Source organism: Paralichthys olivaceus, chromosome 15, assembly GCF_024713975.1.
Source record: "Paralichthys olivaceus isolate ysfri-2021 chromosome 15, ASM2471397v2, whole genome shotgun sequence".
NCBI classification, from domain to species: domain Eukaryota; kingdom Metazoa; phylum Chordata; class Actinopteri; order Pleuronectiformes; family Paralichthyidae; genus Paralichthys; species Paralichthys olivaceus.
The window spans coordinates 20,368,586-20,389,465 of NC_091107.1; the positions used below are offsets into that span (position 1 = coordinate 20,368,586).

A 20,880-nucleotide genomic window follows, 5' to 3' on the forward strand; every position below is an offset into this window, starting at 1 on the left:
ATGTGTTGTGTGGACTCAAACACTCACTTTATTTATTTGTAAATCGGTAAACTATCCCTTCTAGTAAAGCACAAATACATGAACAATTTACTTAAGTGCACTTTCTTTTAAGTAAATAAAAAAGTATACTTAGATTTTACCACAATTTCTCTGAAGATGCTGTGGGCAGCTACATTAGCATTAGCAGCATTAGCTGTGGTTCAGTAGAGAGTACATGTATTTGTTTATAGGTATGGTGTGGTCTGCAACTGCAGTAAAAATACATATACTTAAGTACAACAGTGAAGTAAACCTTCTTTGTTATATCCCAGCACTGTTTACTGGAACATGGAGTGCGAGCATTAGCATTAGCAGTGGCGGGGGCTTGTTCCTTTAAGGGTGGTGTCAGCGGCAGCAGCAGCGGGAGGAGGAGGAGGAGGAGGAGGAGTGAGGCTGTGTTCGCTCACTGCTCCACAGCGAGGAGACTCCGAGAATAAACATTTCACACAGACCACACGCTCCTCCGCTCCCCGCTGGAGCGCACAACACGCGAGGCTGCTTCTTCTTTTAATCGGACTAAAAAAATCTCCCTCGGTTTGTTTTGATCGTGGTGTCAGAGCCCGCCTGCCTCCGCGTCTCCGCTTCCTGCCTCAAGTGTCAAGACGAGATGCGACCGCTTTCATTGGATTTGCCTCCTCCTGTCGAATAACAACGATGCGCCTCTCCGGCTGACTGAGGGCTGGACGGACGCAGGTAGGAGACGCACGCAAACACACTGTCATTCTTCTCCACCGCGGTTCCACGCGCCGCCGTGACACGGGGACGCGGTGCGTTGTGTGTTATGCGCGGGGCGCGGTGTCGAGGATTGTACCAGATAATAGCGTGTTTTTTGTCGTGTGTGTGTGTGCGCGCGTGTGCGTGTGTGCGTGTCGCGAGCACAACGCAAATGGATTCAGCGCTGAAAACGCTGCATAAAGAAGAAGTGGGGGATAAAACCTATCTGTGTGTGTGTGTGTGTGTGTGTGTGTGAGAGAGAGAGTGTGTGTTAGTGTGTTACAGGCAACCTGGTTCAGATCAGCCAGAACAGCCACTGTCTGTGTTCCCTGGCTCTATCATGACCAGTGGATCAGGCTCGGAATAGATGATTTAGATATATATATATATCTATATATATATGTGTGTGTGTATATATGTATTCCTCTAATGTGTCCGTGTTGATGATTGAGTCCAATGGAACCATCCTGCTCATCTCCTCCAGCGCCACTGTCACAGCCTGCCACTGAACATACGAACACTGGATGGACAGTGACACCCCGCAGGCTCGTTTAATAACAACACACACCATAGGGCTGTCCAAGTCATAGGAGTCGCCGTCCAACGTTAGTACAGTAAATGTAGTTCATCCTATTTCGGAGTAGTGCTGGCACCACCAGTGGGAGACACCTCACACTTGCACTGTTCTGTAAATTACTACTGATGATTCCTGCCTCCCTTTAAAAAAAAGATTGTGTAAGGGTTTTAAGAAACACCTCGAGGCCTTGAAAAGGACCTCGGTGCGGCTATATGTTGAGCTGGAGTCCTGATTATGGTTGCAGTGGTGTTAAAATATATAGCTTTGTCCTGGATGCATTAGGCTATTTAATGAGAAATCTCGCCAGCTGCCAAGACACATACTTCACTGTGAGCATTTCATTCTTAATTTTTTGGGGGGTTGGAGTTGATTTTAAATGAGATTAATTTCTGAAAGAGTCTGAGATTTGCCTGGCATATATTTGTAAATTCCCCGTAGTGTCATTTTCTCTGTTTTACATTGCATAACCACTCAGGCGGGGACAGTGACAGTAGCACTAATCCCCTCGCATGTAGAGTAAATACGGCATAGGGGAAGATGGTTAAAATGTTACAGAGGAACGTTGCTACAACAGGACTATAACATTCTCTGTATCAAGGTAACATTTAGCCTTTTAATGCACTCCAAACAGCCATAGTATGGATTCATGGCTAATGAACCCCATTAATGGTCGTTTTGTTTTGCCCTTAAAAAAAACAGCATGTGGGAAACCACCGGCTGGTCCCTTCAATCTTTTGGAAGAACACTTCTGTAGACCAACTTACCGCTAGTTAAAGTTGGTCAGTTGCAGCCTGTCACATCACCGTCATATCAGATGTGTTTCGAGAGACTTGTTTTTCAGTAACTGCCAGAGAGGCTTGTTTAGGTGTTCCATTTCCGTAAATGGCCCATTGCTTCATTGGTCTTTGGATGCGTGTGGAGGGAAAAGGTCAGGGGCTGAAGTTTGCTGCAAGTAACAGGAAGGAGGGCAGAGTACATCTTCAGTTCATGTTCCAAAAGGGCAGTTTACAAAGGGACCTGCTGTAACTCAGAGTAACACGAAAAGTAATGTGCAGAAAAGTTAAACTTTGTTAAAGCCCTCTAAATACTGTCTGTGTCTGGGGGTCTGCCTTTTAGCCTCTCCTTTGTTGAACATTTAAGCTGCTTAATTATTTGACCTGAACTTACACAAGATGTTCAAGGTAGTTCAGCTTGTCCTCTGTTGCCAAAGATAACTAAAAACCTCCACATTTATAGCCCAACTTTAAAGTTGCACCTCAAAAGTACTTCTATTTGAGTGGTGTGGCCAACTGTGCAGTAACTCAAAGAATTCTCCGTAGTGGATGTTGCTTGATTTGACTGAGCCATCTGCTATTGTCCAGGGAGCTGCTGTTGAGTGATGTGCAGTAGTCTGCAACAGAACCAGAGGACATTCAAATGGCCAAATGCAAATTATGTTGAGGCTGCTGAACAGTCACAAGACTGGACTCTGCACTCTTCGCTCTTATCCACTGGCTGCCTTTCATCACCACAAATCTTATCTGCCATCAAAACACGTCTGCTGCTGTATGAAAGTGGCATGTTTTGGTGTGTGAGTGACTGTGCTCATGCCTGTTTGCTCTGCATGTCTTTTCTTTAGCGGATGTGTTTTTTTAGGGTTTGGTCACAATATGAAAAACAAGTAATTTCATACTCGCGCTGCTTCATTGCTCATCTGCGACTTTCCTTTCTCCTCTAAATAATTTGATGTAATAGTATATTTTTATACAGGATGATGCCACAGATACAGGAGTACATGCCCAGGCACTTACCTCCGCTAACAGCCTCTCTAACCACTACCACTGTGCCAGCTGAAAGCCCACTGTTTGTAAATCTGTCAGTCACAATAGCAAGAGACGCACGGGCAGACAGAAATTGAGGGTGGCATCCTGCTTTTTGATTGCTGAGATACTCTGCGAATCAACAAGCTAATGTGCAATCTACCAGAACAAGTGTCATGCATTTACTGCAGAGGTTTTGATTTATTATAGACCTGGGAGCTGCCCAGCACTTGTGTTGTTGGCCACTGAACATTGTTCAAGGGCACTTTGACAGTAGATGTTGAGGAAGAGAAGTGCATTTCTCATCCACTTACAGGCCCGCACTTTGTTGGCCCACTGAGGAATCAAACCAGAGACCCATTGGCCACAAGCTCATTTCTCTAATTGTTTGGCCTCTATAATATTTGTGTGGAGCACGCATTAAGCCAAATCATTTTATTGTTCTCTTTACTGTTTGTTTACTCAGTAGACACTTTCTACCAATAACAATAGTCGATGCTACAGCCGTGGAGATTTACGCCACAACAATTGTGCTGTAAATTTTCATAGTCGGGACTCTTACGTTTATCAGAAAGTGTGACAAGACAAACGCCCAGTGCACGACTGGTGAATGTTGTACTTGATCAAAGTGTTTATGTATTAAATAATCAGTTTTTAACATCTGACAATTAAGAGCATGTTAGCACCCCTTAGTATTTACTCTCTGCCTCCTCCTCCTCCACACCTCTTATCTGTCAATAGATTTCACATACACACAAATCACACAGACTGATTCCGTAAAACTGGAATAGGAAATACCGTTTAATGGATATGTTGAAGAAAATGTAAAGGCTTCAGTGATGTTGGTGTAAACATAGATTGCTATAATGATTGACCACTGCAAAATCACAAGTGTGATACAGAATTTACACTGGAGCTCAGTTTTTCCAGGACTTCTAATTTAGTCAGGCAGATACATAAAGGGCCACATGGAAATCAGAAAGTGTTGTTAGTATATGTTCGCAGAATATTCTGCCACTAGAAAACTCACTGAATGAAACCACATCGCAAAACCACTGGAGTTTATTTTGGCTTTTTGAAATAAGATCCCTTGTGTGGGCAGTTTGAGATTATTCCCTCTGTGTGCTGGGTTTTAGTGAGGGCCTCGGTTATAGCAGCACTATCTCATTCAGAGGCAATCACTCCTGCTCCTGTTGGTGCCTCTGTCATGAACAGAAGGCAGCCAAAGTCAATGGGACTCATTTTGATGACAAGGCAGGAACTGCTAAATGCGCCTTTACAGCCATCGCTCCTGGATGCGGGCTGGAATAACGAAATGTGAGGAAGAAAGATGGACGCCTCCGCTGCAACCCCGAGAGCTATACTAGCCTGGGCTCATCTGTTGAATGACTCTCCTCCCACCTCCTTCTCCTACCCCCTTCACCCTCACCTCCAGCTCTCCGCCCCTCTGCCTTCACGCTTCACCTTGGCCTTGGCGCAATGACAGGCCCCTCAATTATCTCCACCGATTGATCGCTGCTGATTGCAATTACTGTGAATTATTGAAACTTTAAACTGAATGCCGCTGAAGTGGGAAGGACCCTGAATGAGAATGATATTACATGTTACCCACGTGAAGCATCGGCCTGTTTGGAAAACAACAGCTGCGAAAGCCTAATTGTGACAATCAATGAAGCAGAGCAGGGTAACAGCATCAAGCTACTTTGTGCTGTGGTAATGGAGCTACCAGCACAACACAGAATCTCTACTGTCCCTCTCCTCTGATTCGTTAAGTAAAGACTGAGGAGATGTAGCATGGAGCAGCAGACCTCCTGGGTGATGTGAGAGGAGCTGACTCTTCTCCTGGCCAGGCTGGTGTGGTCACAGCAGAGGAGCGGAGTGGAACTGAGTCCTCCCTCACTCCTTTCCTTCCCCCCCCTTTCTTGCTCCTGTAGCAGAGCTGCTGCCCCGGGCTGTAGAGGTGCAGTAGGACAGTTTCTCTACCATTGTGGTGAGCATGCTGCCAGGATGCTGCAGTCAGACGAAGGGAAAGGTCTCTGCTTTCGCCACAAGCAGGTCAATGTCACAAGCGTGTCAGAGTGGCCAGGCTGCAAGGGGAACAAGGACAGATGCTCATAGATAGGAGGCATGCCCAGCCTGTGAGCACATGTGATAGAAAACGTCTGCCTTGTTTTCTTACAGCGAGATACAAATGATGGACGGCAGATACCTCTCTGCATGTTTGGTGCTGCTGTTGGAATCATTTAGCTGCTGCAGTCAGAGGATGCTTGTAATTAAGTCTGTGATAATGCAGTTTTTGATCCTAAGGATCATAGTAAACATTGATTCACCTGAGCTTGTTTCACGGCTCACTCAAACAAACCAGCCTCTGACAAGCATCAGATCAGGCTACTGCACCTTGTCTACTAAGTGCTATTTGTGTTGCCTCCAAATGTATTATTGCATACCTCCCTAGCATGGTCTAAGAAGCCTAGGGGTTGAAGGCTAGAACAGCGGGTCACAAAGTCCAGAGACTGAGGTCAGCTGATATTCAACTGTGTCTTATTTTAACCAGGTTATGTGGCAGGAGTGCAGGGGAGAAGCTGGGGCTAAGTGAAAATGCCACTCATTCCTGAAGAGTCCCTGGCCTCGTCAAGGTTAGTGGCTTGTCTTTGTAAGTTGAGGGATTGATGCATGAGCCTGTCTGGCGCTGAATTCAAAGTCCAAGGCTGTCACAGGCAGCGCCCCCCCCCCGCCCCTCCTTCCCTTCCTCGCTCCCTTCCTCCCTCCCTCCCTTTGCAGGCTATCACAGGGCCCCGTCCTTCCCAACTTCTTAGCAGCCTGTCCTTTTGGGAACCTTGAGCAGCCCAGGCAAGGACACAGCGTCTGGTGCAGTAAGCCTGTGCAGAGGGGGAGGCTTTACGTAACGTTCTGCTTTAAACATGGGTGTATGACTTCCCTGACACGGAGCAGTGCGGTGCAGAGCTGCACAGCTCACAGCACATGTCCCCTCAGCCCCCCTGGACAGGGAGGGGGCAGAGAAATCCCTGCAACTTAATTATATCTTTCTCTTTTAAAAGCTTTCGTTTGAAATTAAATTTTCCCAGGCAATTAACTAAAGAGGAGTTTTCAGAATTTATGAATGAATGATGGATATATTGCACTGGACGACAGTGAGGAGAGGGAGGGAGGAGGAGAGAGAGCAGGAGCGATGCATATGCAGTATATGCTTTGAGGTTGTGTGCCTCCGATTTATTTCCATCGCAAAAAGGGTGAAGTTAGGGAAAATTCATGCATCATTAAACTTTGTACCTATGAGCTGCTCCTGTATGCCACCAGCTCAACAACACGTCTGAGTCCAAAGTACACCATTCCACTGTCAATATTTGGGAAATTGTCTGTGCAGTCCGTTGAACGCTTACATTCTTTCACACTCCTGGGTTTTGCAGGATGTGGGGAAAATGCAAGAGTTGGGGTTTCCCAACTTCCTCATTCATTCAGACCCACATCTTGGTGGATACAACTTGCTGAATGATGTTACGTGCTGCACACCCCAAATCCTCTTTTGGCTTGAACTGTAATTGTGTAACTTTTTGGCTTCTGGTGATGAGCTGAATTGTTGCTTGGCAACAAGGGACCTGTGCGGGTGGCCGTGGAGAGTTGGAGCTATGCGAGTTCAGATAGATCTGCAGCACATTACCTGGGTTTCCAATAGAGGAATGTCAGTAAATCCTCAAATACCACATTTTTTGCACGTAATTTCAAGGTAGATGTTGGTATTTGTTAGTCGTCCAAAATAATATTTAATTAGTCTGTCTTCTAAGATGCATAATGCCCAGCCTTGTAATGGTCTGACACTCCAGATTTTACTCCTTTTTTAATTGGATGTATAGATGACTCATTGGAATAAATATCTGTGAACCTAAACATGTTAAGTGGCACATCTCTGAATACAAAAAAATGAATGCACTCCCACACAGCAAGGGAAGGACTGAGGACATTTGGCAAAATCCCAGTCCCCCTCTTTGACTGAAAGTAGTCTGTTGAATTTCTGAAACATGCTGTCCTTTTGTGAACCTCCAGCCCACTTGTAAATCCATTAGTGAGGTGGCGTTATTCAGTACATCCTCACTAAGGCAGACTAAACAGACCGAAAGACTGTGGTTCAGAAGTGCAGCTTTCTCATAACTGTGTTAGAAGGCTCCCAGTAGCAAAGAGGCCATTTGAGAGAAGATGGAGAGCACTGGGCTGATGACTTGAGGCAGCCATATGACCTATTACTTAGGGAAAATGGACTGGTGACCAGAAGATTGCTGGCTCATACTCTGCTCACCCTCTGCCCTTGAGCAAAGGCAATTAACCTGGATTTCTCCAGTAAATATCCAGTTGTGGAAATGGAAAGAGATGTGCAAGAGTGATAATTGCGTAAGTGACTTTGAATAAAAGTGTCCACTAAGCAGGGAGATTAATACAGCTAATAGAATCATAGCTTGTGTTTTCAAGTTATCAAGGACCCAGGACTGCTGAACATGTAGAAGAGCATATAGTCACTCCTCCCCTTCATTCTTCCTTTGTGCACACACACACACACACACACACTCACATGCACAGACTTCTCTCTTTTCCGTTGGCATTAAGGCTAGAGCACGACCTTGACCTGATTGCTGAGGAGGCTTTTTAAGTAACTCTCCAGAAGGAGATCCAATCATGTGACACCCTTCAACCAGCCTCACCCCCTATCCTCTCTCCCGACCTTCTATGTCCATGACGATGAGAGGGTGGAGACACTCACCAAAAGCCTGCATGCAGCTGCAGGGGCCGTCACTCAATTGGGCATTCACTCCAAGGTCAAAAAGGGTTGGGGTCATGTCAGAGCGAGCAGTGCAGCTCCAGTGAGTCCTGCTCTTATCTGAATCTGGGAATCGCCAGCCACAAGATTCCACCCTGCTTGACTGTGGTGACGAACTGAGCAGGTTTAGTCATCTCCTCAATTCTCAATCACTGATACCAGCATATGTCAGGGAAAGGTCGTTTCATGTCCAGAGTGATTCATGTCCAGAGTGAGCTGGCTGCTAGGATTTGTGCTATTGCAGTTGCGTTCACTCACTCCCTACAGCTGCCCCGCTGTGTAAAACCACGCTGGCTCACTGTCTCGCTTTAGAGCAAGCTCCTGTCTCTTGCTTCAGAGTATTTTTATGCTAGAACGGTAACATTTCTGCCCCCTGGATATGTTTACCATATGGCTGGGTAAATCAAGATCCGGCCCTTCTTTGTTAAAACAGCATCAGGACATGCTAGCCACGCCATGGTACATGCATGTCAATCACTTTCTAATTTTTCAGGATATTGAGTTTTGCTTAGTATATTTGTAGAACTACTCAAGTGAGGGGAGGGAGGCACTGCTTCCATCAGGTTCTTCCTGGCTATTTATAGTTTTTATTATAAAACATTTTTCCAGCTGAGTGGGGACAAAGTGAGGTGTATAAATTAGTTTTTTTTTTTAAATCTTTATCTCAAATTCCAGGTTGAGCCTGTTGTAGCAACTTTGTTGCCTTACCATGTCTGAGATGATGATGACCAAGTATTATTATTATTATTATTATTAGTCTAGTTTATGTCAGTAAAACCTGCTCCTGTTTCAAATATATATCAGAAATTAGATATATAATTGTTACAAGGTTGTACATCTTTAATGTGATATCAAAATGCTAAATTGAATTAAATTACTCACAAAGACATTTTGACAAATGTTGGTAAATTACCCACTATATCATACACTGTAAATTCTAAAGTTTCTTTATACTCTTTATATTAGGAGGTCAGGCGGCTGAAGTCCGTAGAATTACAGGAGAAGTCAATGTGAGAACACAGCTGGGGATCCCGAGCTGGATTCACCACGAGCAAGTGGGGGGGTTGATGACACTTCTAATGTGTGACAGATGCAAAAATAGAAAACAAATGTAAGCGGAGTCACACACATAGAAGACACAGATGTAGATGTCAAGAGAGTTTGTGATGACAAGAGCTGACGACAGTGTCGGTGTGCTGTAAACAAAATCACGTGAACTTTGCAGCGGAGTTGATCCGTCCCTTCCTGCCTCTGCGGCTGCTCCACCCCACTCCTGAATAATGTGGAGGATTTGATGCTGTAGTGAACGAGTATGTGCAGAAAACGTCTCCTGTGTTGTGCATGTGTGAAAGAAAGTCTCTGGGTTATTTTTCGTATTTTACCCTGAAAAAGTTTGAGATTATGATCAGAGACTTAATCTGATGAAAAGAAATGAAAGTTTCTCTATTTTCTGTTATTAATATAATATACTTCCAGACGGCACACAGGATCTCATGCGACTATATGAACAAGCAAAGACTAATTTCCACTCTTGTCACTCTCTCAGAAATATATTCTTTTTCTTCTCTACTGTATGTGGAGCTTCTCATCTCACTGTGTCGTTATTAGAACACAGGCCAAGACATACTATATTCCTTAGCTTTAATAATATCAACCCATCATGCGCTGGAGGGAAAAAGGCATTACACCAAGCTGTTGCTTCAGTTGCTACAGGCCACAATTTGTCTGGATGGATAACTGAGGCTTCAGAAAGCGAGAAGAATGATCCAGATTAGCATATGTTTCCTTGTGTCTATTATACACAAAAAGCAAGCTTTTGTATTTTGTATTTGTCAAATACTGACATTTTAGTATAGTGCTTTGTTTGATGCCCCAGTAGGTATCAAACCCAGTAGCACCTCATAAGCTTTTTTTGATTATGTGTCAGACAATTAAGTTGCTATGACTCTTCATTCACAGGCATAAAGCCTGGATTCACCTGTAGCTCACACACAGAGATAAGAGAGCATACATAAGAGGAACCTGTAACTTGTAATTTGATTTTCAGGCCACAGTCACCAGAGGTGCACTTCTATGTCATATAGGTTCAACTGTACATATGCCACGACAGAAGTGCTCCTAACTCATATGCAGGTTAAGCTTTGTCGGGTTATAAAAGGTAATAAGAGCTACAGTAAAGCTTGTATAACATGTATGATTTGTTTCCTTTGCACACCCACACACATGTAGAGACACAAATAAGGGTAGCACAGAGGAGCTGTGTGCTTGTGTAACTGTGTTTACATGTCTGGGGCTGGTCCTGGCACAAATGCCAGACGAATGTGGTTGATCCGGGGCGTCTTTCTCTCTAAGCCACCTTCCCTTCTATTCAGAATTGACCTTGGTGCTTATGAAGAGGCAGGCCGTGACCTACATCCACCCCTTAACTGGAACTAGAACCTCCACCAGCCCCTTCTGAATAAAGATGACTCCTGATGATGGACCACCATGTCTGCATGTGAACTGGGTTACCATTAGCACACAGGGGCTTAGTTAGCACCACGCTGGTGAGAGTTTAGCGCCAGGTAAACCCTACCCTGGTTTTTAAAGTGGAGTGTCAAACTGCCTCATGCAAATGAGCAGACACAAAAACACATGCAGTCGCCAGCATCTGGCGGGACTAATGTTCTTGTATGGGCAAACTGTGACACAGGGGGGCTAACATAAGTCATGCCAGCTTTCTGACAGCCTTGTATTTGTAAGAGGTGTGTATAACCAAAATGTTATATTTAACTTACACAAGTCGTGCTGATATTAAAAAGGCTAGGATGTGTAAAATCATTGTATTGCACACTGAGTGGATTACTACTGCTATGAAAGTGCTAAAGCACAGTATAGCTGAAGTAGAATAGTTTAGGTAAAGGCTTTTGAAGAGGTAAAGATTAAATGTCACACACAAATATAGCTCTTGAATAGAAGCTATACAAAGGTTGCTAAGCGACACCAAGGCACCATATTGACGAGTGATGATTTTTGGCTGGCACATTAATATTTAAATGAGCAATCAAAGGTATGCTTTGATTAGGCTTCTAACAATGGGTTCAAACAGGAATCCACCACTGATACAATAGAATAGAATAAACGATCAGTTTTGTAAATGAATGAAACTCTCAGCTGCTGTCAGAGGAAACGTGCCCGTTGAGGAGAGCCACGGTTAATGTGCGGAGGGATTACAAAAGCAATGCATGAGTGAGCACCGCTTAATGAGGGAAGGGTTTGCATGAGAGCACCGTGCGTGATCTGAGATATATCATGAGTTGTCCTAACCCACACAGAGGCACTCAAAGGGACCGGTGTCATGCTACCAGGCATTAGAGAAGCTCCCGGCTCAGCTAGCCCCGTAATATCTCCCCTTGCCAAGAAAGGCTCATCATTTTTCTGGATGACATGTGATACTTTCATGGGTGTTGAAGGACTGCAAAAAGGAGTGTGTACGTCTGTGTTTAAATAAGGCAGAGGATCCCATTTAGCATTCTGAGTAAGACATGGGATAATGGCTGCCGAGAAGAGAAGATGTAAAAATCGCAAGGTTGGGTGGACTGGTGAGGCCTGTAGATGGTGTTTAATCTCAGGAACGGTTGTTGTATCAAGGCGTGGGAGGGTTTTTTGCCAAACATACAACAGGTCAGCTGATAAGGGTTGCCTGTATTCCAAAGGCCACAGGAACGAGTTGCCAGAATGCAGGGACTCATCACAGAGAAGTCTCTAGTCTACTCTCTTTTTTAACTTTCTTTCTTCCTTTGTTTCCCCTTCTCTCTCTCCCTTTTACTGTCTCCCTTGATCATGCTCTGCAGAACTCCTTGCACGATCTTAGGAAGGGGAGGAAAAAAAAAAAAAGAAGAAAAGTGGGTCAGGGCGACCTATTTTTTTTCCCACAGTTCATGGAGGCAGAGGGTGGCGGTGTTATCGTCAGTTAGACGAGGAGCAGGGCCTGATGGGGAGGCAGGGCCTTGTCGCGAGACGCAGCCACTCAGAACTGGGTCAGCAGCAGAGGCTACGTCTTGTAAACGGCTTGTCATACTGGGGAGAAAAGCTGCAAATGAACCATAGATTATACGCCCCAAGCTGAGCACTGAGGTCTCTCCTCACTCTCCAGCCCTGCACTTCAAAAAACACACGCACATATAAGCCTTACAGTAGTGCAAGAGTCTCTAATGCACTGCCACCTTCTATAAGTTCCTCTCTTCCCCTCTCAGTCTCTGGTAATAGCGTTTGATTACTGCAGTCAGACCTGACAAGCTCAAAGCCCGCACCACTCATGATTTTAAGTAAAGGATAATTTCTCTTTCTCTGACACAGGGTGCTGTTTTCTAAATATAGTCTGGTTCTGCCAGATTTGCTTGACTTTATTCAGGTCAGGTTATTTACTGTATGAAGTTCAACCGTGGTTTAGAAATGAGCAATACAGATGCTCATTCAGATGCAATGACCTCTGCATCTCATCTGTGCCAAAGCCAGAGATGTGAATAGATCATTTGCTGACATGAGTCTTCATAAGACATTATTATTTCAGGCAAAACCTTTTTTATTCAACCCATTCTGGTTAACTTCTCAAAGGACACCCACTACTCAGGCAGTGTTGCCTAACCCAGGCCAATGATTGAGGTTGTCTTAGAATAAGAATTAGTGTCAAATTTTGCTTATGTTGATTTGTGGCCAACTTCCATCAAGCCACAGGGAAGATTTAATCCACTGTCACCATATATTTTTGATATTGATTTCATCTGCGCCTGTGCCGTCGCTTGTTGTTTCACATCCTTTGTTTCTTCCTACTGTGTCTCAGACAAAACAGGATGAACACAGGGTCTGATCTCCTCTTCACATATAATTGCTGCGGCGGCTGTACTGAGCTAAGACCTTTAAGAACTGAATATCACAGCTTATTCTTACATTGGGGTCTGCTTATGGAGCAATGCAATTTTCAGGCAGTGGAGCTCACTCATATTTCACTATGTGGAACAAATCTGCCTGTAATGAATCTCCCAGGACACTGTGGTGCCTCTACAACCGAGTCTGCTTTTTGGCTCTTCTGTGGCGGGATCTATAGTGGGTCCTTTAATATTTTAACGCTGCCATCGCCCTAATTTAAAAACTAGATTTTTTATTTTACATGGGAGGGATTTCACATCAAATAAACACAGGGTTCATTAGAGTCCCTGTCTCTTTTTCTTTTCCTATATCAGTCTGGGCTAATGTTAATCATATTGGTTTCGCTCTGTATAAAAACAGCCTTATTAGCCAAGGTGTCACACTAACAAACATAACATAATATCCCGAGGTGGGGCTAAACATGGCGGGGGATCGGATTAGCAGCAAGACTCTGGTTAGTACACACACCCAGCTCTCCTTATTGCCACAGCTCCCAAGCCCTGCCACTGCCAGGCAGCAGACCTGACTAATGTTATTCTTAGCCCCAGAACTTCATGTCTCTCTGCGAAAGCCCCTTAACGCTAATTGAGGAGACTGCTCATAGCTCATGTCGCTCACCAACAGCCTCTGAGGGGGCGTATACATGTCACCGTCTGTGTGTTTGTGTGTGTGAAGGTGAAGCATGCTGAGTGGTAAACCAGTCAGAACCAGTACTCGGCCATACCAGCCAGTGTTTTTTTTTCAGTGACAGGGAGCCACCACAGTGCGTTTAGCAGATGGTTTCCAGCAGGCTTACGTATGACATGTGATAACATTACAGTTTTGAAAGGTCAGGCATGAAGAGAACCAGTATGAGGGCTAGGCCAGTCTCTGAGTGTCCAAACCTCCAATGCAGCCCTAAGCATGAACACACACACACACACACACACACACACACACACACAGACAGACCCTGTTGTGCAGTCTACTGTATGTTATGTTCAAAAGAAAGGGCCCTTTTAGAATTTTCAAACGGCAAGTATATTTAACACATTGCTTCCAATATTAATACTTACTGTAGTACTTGAACCTTAGTGGCCTAAGTTGCACTTGAAGGACAAAAAAAAGGAATGGTGCTGCAGTATTTACAGATAAAACTCTTATGGTTTTTACAGTGGACTATGCTCAGCACCCATACAAGAGCAGTTTGACAGTGCAGACTCACACTTTGGACTATGGACCATTTGTGTTTACTTTGGAAAATCAAGAGGTCTTCATTGGGACCCAGTAGGTCACCATCAACCTGTCAAAACACAGGCTCTGATGCCCCACCCCCTTTTAGGTCAGAGATGCGTGATTGGCCAGTGAGATGACGCTCATCCTTTGAACAGAGGCAGAGATATTTGTTTTGAAGCTACAGGTCATGGTGTGCCAATGGCTCAGAGCAGGGAGGGGAAAACAGTCTGGAATTTCCATGTGCGTAAACAACACCTGTGCTGTGAATGGCGTCTCATCGCACAGGTGTATTCCAGAAAGCAACCCCCCCACTCCTCTTCAATTGGCATGAGGCCTGTGCTTGAATGAGGAGGTGGTGGTGGTGGTAATGTAAAAATAAATCCACGCAGGCTGGTCAGACATTTTGAAATTCTGTTTCTATCTCAGTCTGATAGAGAGGTTAAAGATACAGCATTCTGATAATTCTCTTCCCACCAGGGGGAACAGATAAGGAGTGCCGTCGATTGAATAAAAGAGCTGAGGAGAAACGGGGCAGATAGTTGAGGGGGTGGGGGGAGCTGAGATGTCTATCAGGCCGCGTGAAGGTTTTTTTTTTGTCTTGCGGATCCAGTTCAAGGGCGCCTGCAGGCGAGGCAGCTCTCGCTCTTGCCGTGCCAACGCTGCTGCTGAAGGTCATATGAGCCAGCCCTGTGACATTAAAGAGGAACAGGAAAGGGGAACTGCAAGGGGGGGGGGGCAGAAAATCATCAACCACAGACATGCACACAAACAGAATTGAGTTGTAAGGAAAAGGTTAGCCTGCAACTACCCAAATCTTTTCTGCGACTATCTGCACCGGTCTACAGTGGATTTTGTGAGGGCAAGAGCTTTTTAAGGGCAGTAATGAGAGTGTCTTATTCTGTCTGCACAGAGCCAAGAGATGCTTGGCTAACTGCTTTGTAGTTGCCAGCCACACATACAGAGTGTGTGTGCGCGCGCGCGCGTGCATGGTGGGCGCGTGCACGTGTGCGTTTGTGTGAGAAAGAGAGAGAGAGAGAGAGAGAGAGAGGAGTCACAGTGATAAACCTCAGGGGAGGGAGGTCCAGAAGAGAAAAAGGTCTTAAAGTTTTTTTTAAAGGGACAGTGAACCAATGGAAAATGTTCATAACTTGAAACTTTGGGCTAACATTAAAAAACTAAAAATGGATTCCACCTTTTTTGATCAGACCTCACTTCAAAGAGCACTCCGCTCACGGTGCAGGTGAAGTGTAGTGTATCTGCAGGTGGTGCCTGTGGTCACAGGGAGTTTCTGTTTGTTATTGTTGTTATAAGCAGCACTGAGCACTAAAGGCAGCTAAAAGGCTGCGTTGCAAATATAAACACATGTACTCATGTCAGAAATATTCTCTACACTAAAAATGTTTTATATGGTCTTACCTCTTGTCATTGCTTTCCTCATTCATAGTATTTTCTGTAAATAAATAACCTATTAGCTGCTTTGGACAGACATAAAATTAAAAATGATGTGTGGATGAAGCCACAGTGTGCATTTGTTTATGGTCCAATGTGGTGCTGGCTCAGGGTCACTCTGTCGAGGCTTATCTGTACAGAGAATAGAACAGAGCCATTATTAATGCTCCATCTCTGCTATGTCTGAGAATTTTGTATACTTATTTGTTTATGTTTACACTATAATGATGTCATTTTGTTGGCATGATTAACCTTTATTTGGATAGATAAGAACCTAAGTAGGTGGTGTTTGTGTGTGTGTGCTAACAGGTGAGTTAGCTGTGTTAATGTCTGTATTTTGTTTATTTATCTGGCAAAGCACACATGAATAACAATTGCTGTCAATGCATTCATCCGCAGTCCCTGGACAGATGTATAAAGTCAACTGTAATATAGGTTTGAAACAGCTGTTATGTTTGTTTATTTTGAAATAGGCTTGTTCTTAAACACTGAATATCGTCTAGCCATACTAAGAGTATGGGTGATAGTGTGGCATATACTTGCTCATCCACTTTTTGTTTACATTGCGTCATGTGTTCAGCAATCAGGTATCGGCTTTCAGTGCACATTACACTGTGCCTTGTCGTACAACAGCACACAGCTGTACATATCAGGGTTGCACTTATGGTGTTGGAGGGAGGCTGGAGTCATTGTTTTTGGCAGTGTATGCTACACTGAACTGGATCACTGGAACTCCACTCTGAGCTGTAGCTGACCCTGACCTCTGACCTCCCTGTGACAGGGAAAGTGGATAGGATTCCTTACAATCGAGTATTAAATTATTCACAGCATCCAATTATTATTTTATATAGATTCATTTCTCTGAAATACTCTGCTTCTGTTTTCTCAGTCAAAACCAGAAATACGAAATACCTCCTTTATATTAAAATACTTTATACTTTAATTTATTTATAAGGATTGTAAAGCAGGAGCATTTTTGGACAGAGATAAGGCAACATTTTCTGGAACAGAACTAAGAGCCCAACTATCATCTAAATTTCAATGTAGATGCGAAAGTACAGGCAGACATTGCATGAGTCCACTAAGTCCATCTACCCAGCTGCTAATGGAGCTGCTTCAGGCGATGCATCAATATGACATCACAGATTACAATCTTTAGACTTTGGGAGCACTTTAGGTACTTTCAGTGCTGGAAGAATGGAGCAAGACCTGGCTGACGAAATACTGAGTCATTATAATAACAATCTCAGAGACGGGTGGAGCCACGCAGTGATACAGCCCGACAGATATTTCAGAAGTATTCCCATGGGGACTTGTAATGTGTCTGTGGTACCTGATAGGGATTTTACAGTGACCTTAATGAACTTTTTTTATCTGTCTCTTGTCTAGTACAGTATCAAAGTACTTATTTTTCCTGTTCCTTTGTTCTGAGGTTTAGGAGCAGGAATTGATTGCATAAGAGTACATCTCATTTACATTGATCTCAGAGAATTCTTTTTGGGGGGGGGTTTATAGCTTAGAGGAGACAACACGTCAAACTTCAGAATTAACTGAAGTTGCATTTGTCCTCATTTTGGAAAGCCAACTCCACCCCCCCCCCCAACAAGCTTATACATCCCAGATTTATTTGTCCATTGTATCTAGGAGCAGGCAGAACAAAATGATATTCACCCAACATGTAACTCCTGTTAAGACAGCAAACAGGCCAATAAAGCCACATCCGTTCTAGAGGTGAGCATCTTCACTAGCCTCACAATTCGATTACGATTCAGCAGACAACGATTAATGTGATGTGTCACATCCACAATTTTCTATATTACTGCATGCGGCAGCTTTTTCATCGATTAATACAGTCAGACAACACAAACTCCCTTTTTATTTAGAATGTGCTTTAAAACGTATTTTAGGTTTTCAATTCAAAAATCAGACAACAACAGTAAGTCTAAGACAGTGGTCAGTGATCTTCACACTGATTTGACATTTATTAAGCTTAGACTTGTGTGCTGCACCTAAGGCTTAAAGGAAAAACTCTGATTATAGCCTTTAATGTATGAAGGTGGCACTGCCTGGCCCCACCTTAGCAGTGCCACAGAGGCGCATTACTCCGCAGATCAAGTCACTCTGCTCCTAATCACTCACACTTAGAACTGATCTTTACAAAAACCCTGCTGAATTCATATTCATGTTCCTGGATAAACAGGGAGTCGCTTCGTCTGCAACAATTAAGTTAAAATCACTGCGCTGCCTCATAATCTGCAGTAAGAACATCTGTCAGCAGGAGTTTGTGTGTGTGTGCGTGTGTGTGTGTGTGTGCGCTCGTTTTTGTCCCTCTTCACAAACTAATAATAACATGTATTTAGTGAGTAATCGATGATTTTGAATCATGTCTCCAGATCGTTCCAGTCCCCTTAACCCTGATGTCCTGTCTGTGCTCTTCCTGTTACTTCTCGTGTCATGTGAAGCAGGGGAATGTGTGTGCATGGTGTGTTTTAACATGTGTCTCATAAACTCTAGAGCGACTCAAACTCTAACCAACACAAAGTTAACACCAGTCATGTTTGTGTCCTAAAAACTTGTGATCAGTGATGGTGGTTATTGGTAAAGTGTAAAGTGAGCGCAGGTCAGAGGCGGGGTGAGAAGGATGCAGACTCCTACAGAGACTCTGACACATACAGGATGACCGGACCTTTAATGAGCGTCTGTCGTGGTCCTGGAGCAGCAGTGTTATAATTATTCAGCGACGGGACATCGCTTAAACAATGAATGTAGTGGAAAACATGAATCGATTATGTTCTGTCTGTGCATCAATGCAGAGTCGCCCACGTCTGCATCGGGATGCATCTAAGAATCAACACATTTCCACAGCTCTAATCCATAACATACCATTTTTAAGCCAAAACGATCTCTGTCCACACGAACGTTTGGGATCCATATCATTTTTCATTCCTGTCCATACAAACACACCTGAAAACATGCATCACTGGACCCCTGTGGAAAAGCAGTGACAAGAGCGAAGGCTTGTCATGACTGAAAACACCCAATCAACAGGCGGTTGTGAGTGATTGTCTATTTCATTGTTTCAACATCTCAGTTTCTGAATGCGTCCCTGGAGTTGTCCAAATACAACAGGGCCAGCAGCTTTTCCAGACTTCTCTGTTTTAGCGGCTTAAAAGTAGTGTGGACCCCAGCATCTGTAGCAGATTCAAATGGAAACGTGGTAATGTGGATGTAACCTAAAATGTCAAAGTGAAGGAGTGCTACAAGGCTTGTAATGTAAGCTATTTTTCAAATTGTAAACCCTTACACCTTTTGATCATGAAAAAGAGTCATCACATAAATGTTATCTTGAAAATAGGAACTTTAAGTGAAGAATAATATTGTGGCACTTGAATTGCAACAGGGAAAGTCCTCTCTGTGGAGTGTTGCTCAGGGGATTTCGGTGTTTATCCCTCTGGATGCTGCAACTCCGTGAATGCGATGGGACATTTCCCATCTACCTGCATTCTCCATTGTGTACGTGCGTAAACTCACTGTGTAACGCAGAAGGGGGCGTCTACGTTGGACACCTGTGAAGGCGAAAAGCCGGTATGACACCAGGCCTAAGTCCTGTGAACTGTACTTTCTACTCAGACAGGATTTACCGGATAAGTGTCCCTCGCACTTGGGACGCAGTCCTTTTGAACACTAACCACTCAAAGCTGGATTTGAAGCTCCACTGAACCCTGATGAACTTTGACATTTAAGGTGGAACTGAGTAAAAGAGAGTCTCCTCTCAGCATCTAAAAATGCACTGTGCCCCCAGAAACCCCCCCGCCCCCGGATGTTCCATCACACCTGTTCCATCACCCTGCTGGCATTGTACCATTTTGACTCTTGCTTTTGATTAAACGAAAAAGCATTTAGACTAAACAATCAATAGGTACAGGCTTGAGTCGTGGCTCGCTCCAGCATAAATCTTCCGGTGTGCCTGGGCTGAAGTCGTCCCTGTATCATTTTTGCTGATTAGTTTTCCCATTACTCAAAACAGATGTGTTCGCTGGTGATGAATGATCCAATTATGGGATATTTGTCACCCATTTGATATCTGCCGCTAGTGTGGGACAGTAAAGAGTTTCAGCTTGGTGCAACCCCTCCAGTCCACAGTCCGCTCTGGCTGGGTACGTTGTGACCCGGCCTTTGGATTTGTTTGAATAGCCAACTGGCCGTTACACGGTGCTTACCCTGTGGAGTTTTTCTGTCCCCAGTAGTACACAGCCGTTTCACTCTGATCATTTCATCAATCTTGTGGTTGCAGATAAGAGAGAGATACTCGACAGAATACTCAGCACTCCTTTCATTGTGAGATAAGAATAGTTGCCCTGTCATAAAATTTCATTTAAGTAGTGTATCCTCAAAAGTCCATATACCCTGTTGCCCCTCCTGCTGACATGCCTCGGATAGTAGTCATACGTGTCTAAACTGTAGTTGACCCCAAACTGCTCCATGCACGCACACGCACATAAACCAAAACAATACACAGACACTCACAGCTGAAAGGATTCATGTACACCCCCAATCCCCCACCCTGGTCTGTGGACAGTAGACTGATTCTGCAGCCTCCCTCCCTTCCCCTTTTGCTCTCTCCTGCTCTGCTGTGCCGAGCTCTCGTGTGTGTGTGTGTGTGTGTGTGTGTGTGTGTGTGTGTGTGTGTGTGTGTGTGTGTGTGTGTGTGTGTGTGTGTGTGTGTGTGTGTGTGTGTGTGTGTGTGTGTGTGTGTGTGTGTGTGTGTGCGTGTGTGTGTGTGCGTGTGTGACAGCTGCCTAATTGGGCATTCTCCCCTCGTCGGAGCGCCTGCCTCTCCTCTCTCTCCTCTCTCTCCTCCAGCCTGGGCCGGGGCTGCTGACGAATGGCAGCGGATTACAGATGAGGACACGGTGACCCGCCTGACCTTGCTGCACAGCCGCGGGGGAGGGAGAGGGGAGTGAGGGAGACAGAGTGCTAGGGGTGGGGCGGACAGGGTGCTAGGACTGCAGAAGGGGCGGGATGGGTGTGCGGGGGGCCGGCGCGGGTGCAGGCGGCAGTGGGCATAGGTGGGCGGGAGGGAGATGGGGGGGTCAGGTCAGCAGAGGATGAGGTCACATGAAGGTGGGCGAAATATTGCAACGGGGGGGGGGGGGGGGGGGCATTTGCCAGGTGGTTGGGCAGACAGGCGAGTGGAAAGGCGAGCGTTCAGGCAAATGACAAGAGTGTCACATGACAGCACTCCCCTCCCTCCTCCACCCATGTCAGTATGTCAAGGGCACGAGCCCCCGCTGGCAAACGCCACTGCGGCATTTTCCCCTACTTTTATTTATATATTTAATTCCTCACTT

General features: G+C 44.8%; 1 protein-coding gene across 2 annotated transcripts in view; it reads left to right on the top strand.

Moving 5' to 3' along the window:
• The first annotated feature begins 398 nt into the window (after positions 1 to 398).
• nrip1b (nuclear receptor interacting protein 1b) overlaps positions 399 to 20,880 on the top strand; it is a 35,998-nt gene continuing 15,516 nt past the window's right edge. Inside the window, exons 1-2 of one of the 2 annotated variants that reach the window (XM_020085907.2) lie at positions 412 to 732; positions 5,684 to 5,765. The gene's annotated coding sequence lies outside the window, so the exon portion shown is untranslated. Of the gene's footprint in view, positions 733 to 5,683; positions 5,766 to 20,880 lie in introns of both variants that reach the window. The other variant, XM_020085906.2, reaches the window with a different exon arrangement.